Source organism: Sminthopsis crassicaudata, chromosome 2 (assembly GCF_048593235.1).
Source record: "Sminthopsis crassicaudata isolate SCR6 chromosome 2, ASM4859323v1, whole genome shotgun sequence".
Classification (NCBI taxonomy): Eukaryota; Metazoa; Chordata; class Mammalia; order Dasyuromorphia; family Dasyuridae; genus Sminthopsis; species Sminthopsis crassicaudata.
In genome coordinates this window covers 432,841,683-432,855,292 of record NC_133618.1, presented here as the reverse complement: position 1 = coordinate 432,855,292, position 13,610 = coordinate 432,841,683, and positions in this window count along the sequence as shown.

Here is a 13,610-nt window from a genome sequence, read left to right as displayed (position 1 = left end):
GCTGTACCAGTCATAAAACTACATTATGAAGCAAAAATAATCAAAACTATTTTGTACTAGGCAGCTAAGTGGTGCAGTGATTAGGGCACCAGCCCTGAAGTCAGGAGGACCTGAGTTCAAATCTGACCTCAGGCATTTAACACTTCCTACTTGTGTGACCCTAGGCAAGTCACTTAACCCAAATTGCTTTACAAAAACAAATCATTTGATACTGGCTAAGAAATCATTGATCAGTAGAATAGGTTAAGTTCACAAGATACAATATTCAATAACTATAGTAATCTAGTGTTTGATAAACCCAAAGACTCCAGTTTCTGGGATAAGAACTCACTTGGAAATTAGTATGGGAAAAACTAGGCATTAGCTAAAACCCAACACCATATAAAGTTGCAAAAGGTCCAAAACCTTTACCAAGGAAGAAACTCACTATACCAAGATAAGGTTGAAATAAATTCATGATTTAGACATAAAGAGTGATAATATAAACAAATTAGAAGAATAATAGTCAACCCCTCAGATCTGTGGAGAAGGAAGGAATTTGCGGCCAAAGAACTAGAGAACATTATGAAATGCAAAATGGGTAATTTTGAATATATTAAGTTAAAAAGTTTTTGCTTAACAAATCAATGAAACCAAGATTATAAAGGAAACAGAAAACTGGAAAAAATGTTTTTTTACATCCAATGATTCTGATAAAGGACTCATTTCTAAAATATACAGAAAATTGACTCAAATTTATAAGAATACAAGCCATTCCCCAATTGGTAAATGATCAAAGGATAAGAACAATTTTCAGATGAAGAAATTAAAACCATTTCTAGTCATGAAAAAAATGCTCAAACCATTATTGATCAGAGAAATGCAAATTACGACAACTCTGAAGTCCCCTTTCACACCACTCAGATTAGCTAACATGACAGGAAAAGATAATGATGAGTGTTGGAGGTGATATGGGAAAACTGGGACGCTAAAATATTGTTGGTGGAATTGCCAATGGATCCAAACTCTTCTGGAAAGTTGATAAGAATTGCACATTTTAAACATATATTGGATTACTTGCTATCTAAGGGACAGGATAGAGGGAAGAGAAGGATAAAAAATGTGGAACACAAGGTTTTTCACAGGTTAGTTTGAAAACTATCTTTGCATATATTTTGAAAATAAAAAGCTATTATTAAAAACATGGGTCATAGAGGGAATATAATTAGATGGAAGGCTTGGAAATGATACTGTTGTATCTTGATTTCCTTAAAAATGGAAAGATAAAGGGAAGTAAATATACTGGGGGGGGGGGAGAAAGGAAGATTTAGGGGAAATAATTGTGTGGTGTAAGTAGATATCTATACAAACAAGATAGAAGTAGGGGAGCAGCTGATACTTGAAACTTACTCTTATATGAACTGGTCAAAAGGGAGAATACATACACACATACACAGCTAGCTAAAGAAGTATTTTCACTCAACAGGGAAATAGGAAGGAAAGCAGTGAGAAGGAGAAGGGAAATCAGAGGTAAGGCAGTAAAGAGAGGATTAGTCCTAAGGAAATATCTGATGAGAGTAAGATTCATACGTGTTCATCACCCTCTTTTCTTTCCCTCAATTACAATAGGTTCTTTTTGTATCTTCATGAGATATAATTTCCCTCATTTAACCTCCATTTTCCTCTTTTTTCAGTACAATCTCCTTTTCACCTTTAACTTCTTTTTTATATTTTTACAGTAAAATAAAATTATACCTGCACTCTTTAGTATATCCATAACAGAGATATAGTTCCCAAGTTCTTTCCTATTTACCTTTTTAGGCTTATCTTGAGTTTTGTATTTGGAGGTCAAATTTTTTATTCAGCTCTGGTCTTTTCATCAGAAATAAATGAAATTCACCTTTATCATTAAATGTCCATCTTCTTCCCTGAAAGATAACACTTAATTTAGCTGGATAGTTTATTCTTGACTGCATTCTAAATTCCTTTGCCTCTCAGTATATCAGATTCCAGGCCCTTTGAACCTTTAAGATGGAAGCTGCTGGGTTCTGGGTTATCCTGATTGTGGCTCTCCGATATTTGAATTGTTTCTTTCTAGCTCCTTGAAAAATTTTTGGATTGGTCTCATAGTTCTGAAATTTAGCTATGACATTCCTTGGAATTTTCATTTTGGGGTCTCTTTTAGGAGGTGATTCGTGGATTTTTGGAATGGCTATTTTACCTTCTGATTCTAGGACATCAGGGCAGTTTTCTTTGATGATTTCCTGAAATATAATGTCTAGGCTCTTTTTTTTCATCATGGTTTTAAGGAAGTTCAATAATCCTTAGGTTGTATCTACTAGATCTATTTTTTGAATCAGTTGTTTTTCCAATGAGGTATTTTACATTTTCTTCTATTTTTAAATTTTTTTTTAATTTTTTTTTTTTTGGTTTTGCTTTGCTTGATTCTTGATGTCTCATTGAATCATTCATTTCCATTTATTCAGTTCCAATTTTTAGTAAATTATTTTCTTCAGTTACTTTTTTAGTTCCTTTTGTATTTGGCCATTTGAATTTTTAAATGAGTTGTTTTGTTCTATGGATTTTTTTCCTCCATTTCACAAATTCTTTTTTTCAGTGAGTTGTTTTCTTTTTCTATTTCACAAATTCTGTTTTTTATGGAATTGTTTTCTTTTTCCATTTTCTCAAATTTATTTTGTAAGGAGTTATATGCTTTTTCCATTTCACTAAATCTATTTTTTAAGGAGTTTTCTTCAGATATTTTCTGTTTTCTTTTCTTTAACTGGAGAAGGTCTGTTTTTAGTGTCCTCAGAGTTTGAAATCTGTTCTTTTCTTTTTCCATAAAAACTATCTATGATCAGAATTCATTTTGCTTATTTTTAAAAATTGAGGTCTGCTTTTAGGGCAAAAGGAAGATTGTCCAAGTTTTCTGTATAGGTGACTGTGGCTGCGCTTGGGTCAGTGTTAACTTCTGGTGTTGGATGGGCATGGCCAGGTCCTGTGATATTTTGGAGTTTAGGGACTCACTATTTGCCTTTTGTATTTGTGTTGGATGCTTTACAGTTAACCTGCTGATCTACTGGCTTGCAACCAAGACAGAGTAGCCAACACTGTTGTAGATTCCTCTTCTTAGATTCTCCAGTGCATGGAGCCTACACCATCCTGGGTCTGTGCACTGCCTGCACTCTGCCAGTTTCATTCTGTGCCTGATTGAAAAAGGCAGGGTATTTCTCATTTTTGTCTTTGTGTGTAGCACAGAGTCTTGAACATAATAGTAATAATAACATTTTGTTGAATTAAAAATGTATGTGGCTTTCTGGAAAGAGCACTAAACTATGAGTTAGGAGACCTGGTTTTGCCTTCCAAATCTACTAGATGTGTATGTTGGGCAAATCTTTTGACTTCCAAAGTCCACTTTCCTCCTTTGTGACATAAAAGGTGTGCCATATACCACTTCTAAGTATTTCCTCTACTCTGATAGTCCAAGATCTTTTTGTGTTGTAACAATTTAAAAAACTGTGACACACAGTTTTTTTTTGTACTAGGATGTCATAACTTGTTTAAGCTCACAGAGGGAGTCAGTAGCAGAACGATGGTTTAGATTCAGGCTTCTTAACTCCCAGACCAGGGGTCTTGAACCTGCTTCTTCCTTCCAGTTTTATTTAGTTAAAGGAAAGAAATACTTTCAGAATCCTATGGATAACTCATCATTGATGACTTTTGGACTTCTGTTGGATAGAATTATAACCAGGAGGAGGAAGAATAGTCAGGGGAGATATCAAGCCTTCAACATATATCTCTCTCCCACCTCTGATGGCTAATGTCAGGTGAAGGACTTTAGTTACTTCTCAGATCAATTCATAGAATTTTCACCTCTGAAACATTCTTCTCTATAGTTCTGCTTACAAATGGAAGACAGAAACACTCACAAGTCCACTCTACCCTCCTATTGATACCTGATTCTATAGGCCTATATATGACTCAGGCAATGTAGTATACTGTTAAGAATATTTTATCATCAGTCTGGCAATATGGAATCCCTTTTATGCTACTTACAATCTGTGTGACCCTGAGGGACCAATTAGGATAGTAGTGTAGGACCTCAGAGAACATTAAGTCCATTCTCCTTACTTACAGATGAGAAACTGAAAGTCAGAGTAGTTAAGTAATTTATCTAAAACAACACAGAAGGTAGTAAAGTGGGAAACCAAATCTCATTCCTGACTCCTAATTTCCATCACCCCTTCTACCACGATGCTTCCCAATATATCTTTTGGGGCATGTTATAAATAAGTTTGAGTAAATGACTACTGAGATATCTTCTAGTTCTTGAATTCTATTATTGAGTTACATTCTAATTGGACCTTAATTTTTTCTCATTTGCAAAAATTAAGATCTTGTATTAGATCACTTACAAAGTCCTTTACATTTCTAGATCTATGATTTTATATAGTATTATCGATGTGATCCTAAAAATTTGATCTCTTAGGACCTCAGTTTCCTCATCTTTAAAATGAGGAGATATGTGGATAGTTTCTAAAATATTTCTCATTATCCTCATGAAAAAACTTTTGAGCTATAGGGTATTAGATCACCCTAAGGCCTTTGCTCCCTAATAAAAAATAAAATATTAAATCATTTCTTTTCTTCAGTACATAAGTCAGTTCTTTATCTAATCTACATTAGAAACTCATACAGTCTTTCTTTAACTATTGATTCTAAAACAATGTCCTTGATCAACATTTCCCCCTCCCCCCCATTCTTACTGAAAAACTAATGAGCAGGTGAGTGGTATGGTGGATAGAACACTGAGCTTGGCATCAGGAAGGCTTATCTTGATGAGTTCAAATCTGACCTTAGACTTTTACTAGGTGTGTAACTCAGGGCAAGTCACTTAACACTGTTTGCCTTAGTTTTCTCATCTGCAAAATGATATGGAAAAAAAATGGAAAATCACTCCTGTATATTTGTCAAGAAAACCCTAAGATGGGATTATGGAGAGTCAAACAAGACTGAAATGACAGAATAACAACAGAAATTGAAGGATAGTTCAAGCTAGGAAGAATTCCAACTTGAAGTAATTAGGGCATCAAAACTAAGTTAGTGAAGAAATCTTTGATTAATTCAAGCAATTTTTAGTTAATCTTTTACCAGGATGAAAAGATAATATGTAGAGGTAGTTATTAAAGAGAGATTGAATAGTTTTATGAAAATATATCTCCAGGGTAGACAGACATTTTTAATTATAATTGTTTTGCTTGATAAAATTTGCTTAATCTTGACAAAGGAATATTCTCTTTGTTTCTAAATACTCTGAAATTTATAAAGATTTTACTAGGGAATGAAAAGTTTTCCTTCCTCCCTCCCTCCCTCCCTTCCTCCCTCCCTCCCTCCCTCCCTCCCTCCCTCCCTCCCTTCCTTCCTTCCTTCCTTCCTTCCTTCCTTCCTTCCTTCCTTCCTTCCTTCCTTCCTTCCTTCCTTCCTTCCTTCCTTCCTTCCTTCCTTCCTTCCTTCCTTCCTTCCTTCCTTCCTTCTTTCCTTCCTCCCTTCCTCCCTTCCTTCTTTCCTTGTTTTCCTATCTTAGCAAAATTGAAAGTTCAATAGGCCCTCATGAGCTTGAGCCAATTTCTGATTTTTGACCTACTTTATTTCCAATCTGGGTCAATTCAATCTATCCTAGGTGTCCTTCCTGGAGACTTAACATATTGGTACTGGACTTGATGTACATACTCAATTAGCTTTAATTCTTTGTCTACTCAGAGCTTTTGAGCTCAAGTGACCCATCAGCTTCGGGCCTTCTGGGGAATAGAGATTACTGTGCCCAAATAAATCCAGTGTTTTTCCTTTTTGTCAGGTTGCTAGCCAACAATGCAGATCCTACCCTCAGATTTCCCTTTATGCTAGTGATCTTACTGGGAAGTTTGTATTCAGAGGAATTGAGAACTGCTCCTATCTCAGTTTTGTTTTGGTATATTTGTAGGGCCAGCTGTGCTGTTCTTCCTGTTTGGCTGGGTGCCCTTCTGGAAATGATGATTCACTCAGATCCAGGAAGAGTACACAGAAGCATTCAGATTTAAGAAAAAGAAAATATTAATTTGGAAAAAAAGAAAGATGCAATGGGGATATGTGTATGGCAGAGAAAAGTGTGTTAGAGGAAAGATAACTCAGTAAGTAACATGTTATCTTATGAAGAGGATTAATATAGTGGAAAGAAAATTGGATTATTCTTAGAACTCCTGGCTTCTAGTTTTGACTGCCATGTAACCTTGTTCAGTTCACACCTCTAAGGAAATTGAGCTAGGTCAAGGATTATGAACTTTAAATTTGTGAACTTTTAAAAAAATTAATAATGGTATTTCAGTGTAATTGGTGTAATCCTACAGATTATTTTTCACATTTAAGAACATTATTCTGAGAGGGGATCCATAGGTTTCATCAGCTTGCCAAACAGATAAAAGGTTAAAAATCCCTACTGTAGATTTCCTCTAAACTTCTTTCTAGGTTTAAATTATTTTATAGATTTGATATTTCCCCCATTTTCTACATACTATTATAGTTCTGTTATTCTGTGTTTCATTTTTCCAAGTTCTCCATTATTTTTAACATAATGTGTTTCCTGATTGTCAGTGTCCTTCCTGACTAGAGTCATAGAGGTTATGCAACTGCTATTAACTCTGAAAAGTACCAAAGATTTGACTTTAAAATAATATCCCAATCATTAACTCTGAAAAACCAAACCAAATAAAAAAAATCAAAGAATTAGCACTAGTTATAAGGAAAATGCATTCTTTATTCTGTTGTTGGAGGGAAACTGAACAGGCATTCCAAGTCTTCTCTGAAACTCAGGAGATCCACTGCAGTGAGGCTGATCCTTGATATTTATATATTCCTTGAGATATACATGCATATAAGTGGATTTCTTCAACATAGAGAAGAGCTAATCCAATTCCAATTGATTAATGATGGACAGAACCAGCTACATCCAGAAAAGGAACACTGGGAAATGAATTGTAAACTGTTATTTTTACCTTCTGAATCCAATTCTTCCTGTGCAACAAAAAAATTCGGTTCTACACACATATATTGTATCTAAATTATACTGTAATATATTTAACATATATAAGACTGCTTGCCATCTGGGGGAGGGGGTTGGGGGAGGAAGGGAAAAAATCTGAATAGAAGTAAGTGCAAGGGATAATGTGGTAAAAAATTACTCATGCATATGTACTGTTAAAAAATGTTATAATTATAAAATAAAATAAAATTTAAAAAAAAAATAAAAAATAAAAAAAAAAGAGATATACATGCATATATACAGACACACATACACGCAAACATACACTAGTGACTACATACTGATCTGTAGTCATGGCAATGAAGCATAACAACATCAATGAGGCAAGTCTGATTCCTAATAGGGCTGCATGATGTGAAATGACCATGGTCCAGACAAACAGGTGCTGATTTAAGCCAGGGACAACCCAGGGCTGATGGGAAACAATTCTGGGATTTTCTTGCAGCAGAGCTCATCCAGAGAGTGGAGGGCAAAGGATCCTTGTTTTGCCAAGCCCAGGGTAGTTTGCTTGGTAGGCTTTAGTTCTAGAAAACAAGGTATCTTCTAACAGTAAAAAAAAAAAAAGAGTGAAAAGAGAGGGGAGGTCTTAGCATGGGCATCCTGACAGGGTTGTTGTCCAATTCTGTCATTTTATATATAGTATTATAATCTCAAGACCATCCAAACTTCGACTTTCCAAGATCCTTCTTAAAGGTACCTATATAGCTAATGTTCTATTTTTTATTTTATAAATTCTCTTTTTATGGAAAGGGGAACTGGGTAACAAATAGAAAATGAACAACTGGTTAAGAATATGGTATCTCAGCATGGAATTTGGATTTCTGGACCCCTTCTTTAAAATATGTCTAGTTTTGAGAAATTTCTAGGGGAACTGTGCAACTACCTTTTCTACTTAAAGATCCTTCTGCTACGGATTCAGGAAAGAATCTGATGCTGATTTGGCCCTTGGTATGTAGTTGGTCTGTAATACCATTCTCATTAGAGAAGAGGAACTCATTCTTGGGTGAAAATGATGAGAATCTTAGGGGGAAATGATCTTATGTAAGGGTCTAATTAGGAGTCTTATCAAGCTGATATGGTTATAAGAATATGAATCATTATTTGGGATTTTAATTATAGCTCTCTATGCAGGGCATATTGCTCAGTCATTTAATCATTTTGGACTCTTTGTAATCCAGTTATACTGTCCAGGGAGTTTTTTTGGCAAAAGTACTGGATTGACTTGCCATTTCCTTCTTTAGTAGAAGCAACCAGAGGTTGAGTGATATGCCCATGGTCACACAGGTAGTATCTCAGAATTTTAATTTGTATTTCTCCAATCAATAATGATTTACACCATTTTTATATGGCTATAGATTGCTTTGATTACCTCCTCTGAAAACTGTCCTTATTTTTTGATTTTTTTTATCAATTGGCGAATGGCTCTTATTTTATTAAATTTGGTTCAATATGTTTGAGAAAAGAGGTTGCTTCAAGTCTCTCCCCTACAATTAGCACCCCCTTTTCTTATCCTCTTCCCCTCCTACTTTTTCTAGGGTAAGACAGATTTCTATGCCCAACTGACTGTGTATGTTATTTCCACTTTTAGCCAATTCTGATCAGAATAAGGTTTACTTGCTCCCTATTCTTGTACCCTCTCTTTCCCTCTCCTATAAAAATTCTTTCTTGCCTCTTTTATGTGAGATAATTTACTTCATTCTACCTCTCTCTTTCCCCTTTCTTGTTTGCTTTTTTTATCCTTCTCTTGAGTCTTGTAGTTGCAAATCAAATTTTCTGTTCGCCTCTGGTTTTTTCATCAGGAATGTTTGAAAGTCCTTTATTTCACTAAATATTCATTTCCCCCCAAATGATTATACTCAGTTTTTGTGGGTAGGTGATTCTTGGTTGTTTTTTTAAATAATAATAATTTAAAAATTTTTTAAAATATATGCAAAGATAGTTTTCAACTTGTATTTCAATTTTTTCTCCCTCCCTCCCATGGACAGAAAGCAATCCAGTATAAATTAAACATGAAATTCTCCTAAACATGTTTCCACATGTATCATGCTACACAAGAAAAATCACATCAAAAGGGGAAAAACATGAATGAAAAAAATATAAGCAAACAAATAACAACAAAAAAGATAAAACTACTATGCTATGACCCACAGTCTCCATGGTCATCTCTCTGAATGTGGATGGTTCTTTCCATCACAAGTCTGTTGTTATTATTTTGAAGGTAAATCTTGACTGTAATCCTAAACTCCTTTGCTCTTCAGAATATCACATTACAAACCCTCTAATACTTTAATGTAAAAGCTATTAAATCTCGTGTTAGTCTATTTGTGACTCCATGATACTTGAATTGTTTCTTTATGACTTCTTTTTCTACTTGACCTAGGAGCTCTGGAATTTAACTATAATATTGCTTGGAGTTTTCATTTTGGTATCTCTGAGGTGATCAGTGGATTCTTTCAATTTCTATTTTAGCCTCAGATTCTATAATCTCAAGAAAGTTTTCCTTGACAATTAAAAAAAATGATGTGTAGCCTTTTTTTTGATCATAGCTTTTAGGTGTTCAATAATTTTTAAATGAACTCTCCTGGATGTATTTTCTAGGTCAGTTGTTTATTCAATAAGATATTTTACACTATCTCCTATTTTTCAATTTTTGACTTTGCTTTATTATTTCTTGATTTTTCATAAAGTCATTAGATTCCATTTCTTCAGTTTCCATTTTTAAGGAAATAGAAATATTTTCAGGGTGGGGCCAAGATGATAGAGAGAAGCCAGAAAGTTTCCTGAACTCTCCCCAGTTTTCCTTTATAAACAACATTAAATCAAGCCTCTAAATGGATTCTGGAGTAAAACAAAAAGATGAAGTGAAGCAATTTTCCAGCATAAAACAACTTAGAAGGACTTCAGGAGAGGTCTGTTTCATTTGGGTAAAAGGGGAGTGCAGGCAATCTAGCACAATCTAGCACAAATAAGCAACTGAGGGCACTTGGTCCTGGTGCAGCAGGCCAGTGGCATAGCAGGTCACCTTTGAGGTCTCCAGCCCAGTGCAGAAGGCAAATTGCGAGTTTTGGAATCCTGGCATAAAAGGTGAGACTAAGTTCAGCCACCCCAGCACAGTGGGCAAGTCACCAGCACTTCAGGTCCCAGTATAGAATAGCAATGACCAGGCACTTGTCTTCAAGCACAAGCAGCCTGGGATAGTGATCTTTGTATCCTGGTAGCAAATCTCAGCTTTAAAAATAAACAAGGAGAGGGGGATTCTGGTAAGGTGGCAGAGTAAGGTGGTTAAGTAATAGCAAGGCAAGTTAAGGAGCAGAATTAAAGGAGAAGAGTTAGTAGGGATAGGAAAGAAGAGACATAAAATACTAACATTACATCAAGGATTAAAAGTAGAATTTATCAGAAAAGTAGAACTAGTAATCATCTATCTTAGACAAAATCAAAATTAAAGATTCAATCAACAGAAAAATCTATATTATATGTCAGCCATACAAATATTGTTTTAGATGCATGTTTACATGTGGGTAAATATGTGTGTTTCTGAGTAGATGTAGGCATATATGCATGTATCTCTATGATGTGTGTGTATATATATATATATATGTATATGTGTGTGTGTGTGTAGGTTTCTGTGTGGATGTGAATGTATATTATTTACATATGCATATACATATGTGTATATGTATATATCTATCTATATATTAATATATCTGTGCTTAAGTGTAGTCTGCTTGGGAAAGGTGGGGGGAGATGAAAGGGGAAAAAAGAATAAAGTAAAAATGTCCACAGTAGAGAACAAAAGAATAATATTACAAGGAAGAAAAGAAAAGATGGATACTCATGAATATAATTTCTTCTACTATTACATATGCTTTCTTGAAATACAAATTTATTGTTATATATTTTGAATCCTCCCTGATGTTCTGCTAGGAATATAACAATGTTCTCTTTTATTTTGTTTAATTTTCATTTTCTGCCTTTATTCTATTCTGTTTATCTTCTTATTTTATATCTAGTTCAATAAATAAATTTTAAACAATAAAAGAGTGAGCAAAAAAGAAAAAAAGAATCTTAATTATATAAGGGGAAGATAAAAATACAGACTCTGAAGAGGACAACAATGGAAGAATGCCTTCAGGTAAAGCCTCAAAGAGGAATATAAATAGGTCTCAAGTGCAAAAAGGCTTCTTTGAAGAGCTTTGAAAATATTTTAAACATTAAGAGAGGTAGAAGAAAAACTAGGAAAAAATGAAAGTTATGCAGAAGAATTATGAAAAAAGATTCAACAGTTGGAAAGGGAAGCACACAAATTGATTGAAGAAAGCAACTCCTTAAAAATAGAGTTGGCCGTATTGAGAAAAAATCCATTGAAGAAAAATAAACTTATTTAAAAGTAGAATTAGACAAATGGAAATGGATTTACAAAAGCCAACTGAAGAAAATATTTCCTTAAAAATTAGTATTGGGCAAGTGGAAACTAATGATTTTATGAGATATGAAGAATCAAACAAAATCAAAATATTTTAAAAATAGAGGTGAAAATACCTCATTAGAAAAACAGCTGTCCTAGAAAATAGATCTAGGAAAGAAAATTTAAGAATTATTGTATGACCTGAAAGCCATGATCAAAAAAAGAACTTGGACAGCATCATTCAAGAAATTAGCAAGAAAAAGTGTATTGATATCCTAGAATCAGAGGGTAAAACAATAATTGAAAGAATCCACTGATCACCTCCTGAAAGAAACCTCAAAATAAAAGTTCCAAGAAATATTGTAGCCAAATTCCAGATACCAGGTCAAGGAGAAAATACTGTAGTCAATCATAAGAAACAATTCCAATACCAAGGAGTTACAGTCAGTATTACACAGTACTTGGCAGCTTCTACATTAAAGGATAAGAAAGCTTGGAATATGATATCTTAGACATCAAAGGAACTTGGATTACAATCATACAAATTAAGCATAATATTTTAGGATAAAAGCTAATGAAAAGACTGAAGCTGAACAGAAAATTTAATTTTCAAATACTATGCTCATGAGAAGCACATAAAGATAAATGAAAAAGGAAAAAAAAACCCTACCAAATTATTCAATAAGATTAAACTGTTTACACTACTATAAAGACAATGATATATGTAATTCTTGAGAACTGTATCTCTATTATGGCAGTTAGAAGGAGTATACATAGAAGAAGGTATGAGTAAAGGTTGGCTTTGATGTCATGATAAAAAATTTTATTGGGAGAAGAGGAAAGAGGAAAGCAGAATAAGGAAATTATATCCCATTAAGAGATACAAAAGAACTATTAGAGTAGATAAAAAAGGGAAGATGAGCAATATTTGAATATAGATCTTATCAATTTGACTCAGAGAGAAATTCATCTTTTTTTATTTAAAGCTTTTCTTTTCTTTTTTTTCCCCTTGCCCCCCCCCTACCCCAGCTCCCTTTCCCAATATTAAACTTATGGGCCCCATTTGTGTCATGCATCTCTCCCTCTTTAGGATTCCTCCCTCCTCCCTTTAAACCCCTTCTCCTTTCTTGTACCCTTTCCTTATTACTCTTTTCCTTTTCCCTTTTCCTCTCCCATTTTTTAATAGGGTGAGAGAAGTTTATCTGTAAATCCAATATGTCAATTATTTTCTCTTTGAGCCAATTCTAATGAGAGTAAGATTCACACAATGTTCCTCCCCTCTCTAAATTCCCTCAGATATGATAGGTTTTCTTTGCCTCTTCATGGGGTGTAATTTCTCTCTTTTTATTTCCCCTTTTCCCTTTTTCTAACATTATCCCCTTTCCATTTTTACTCCCCTTTTTATGTCATATCAGTAAAATCAAATTATACATGTGGTCTTTATGTAAATCCATAACAGAAATACAATTCTCAAGAGCTCCTTTTACCTTTTTCTGATTCTCTTGAGTCCTGTGGTTGGAGATCAAATTTTTTGTTTAGATCTGTTTTTTTCCTTAGAAACAAATGGAATTCATCTGTTTCATTAAATGTCCATCTTCTTCCATGGAAGAAAATGCTCAGTTTATCTGAATAGTTTATTCTTGGCTTCATTCCAAGTTCTTTTGCCTTTTGGAATATCAGATTCCAGGCCTTTCAGTCCTTTAATGTGGAGGCAGCCAGATCTTGAGTGAGCCTTATTGTGTCACCTCGGTATTTGAATTCTTTTTCCTGGCTGTTTGTAATATTTTTTCTTAGTCTGATAGTTCTGTAATTTGGCCACAATATTCCGTGGAGTTTTTTTTTAGGGTTCTTTTCAGAAGGTGTTCGATGAATTCTTTCAATGCCTATTTTACCTTCTGGTTTTTTTTACCTCTGGGCAGTTCTCTTTGATGATTTCCTGTAAAATAGTATCTAGGCTCTTTTTTTCTTCATAATTTTTGAGAAGTCCAATAATCCTCAGATTATCTCTCCTAGATCTCTTTTCCAGGTCTGTTGTTTTTCCAAGTAGATATTTAATGTTTCTTTCTAATTTTTCTTTCTTTCTTTCTTTCTTTCTTTCTTTCTTTCTTTCTTTCTTTCTTTCTTTCTTTCTTTCTTTCTTTCTTTCTT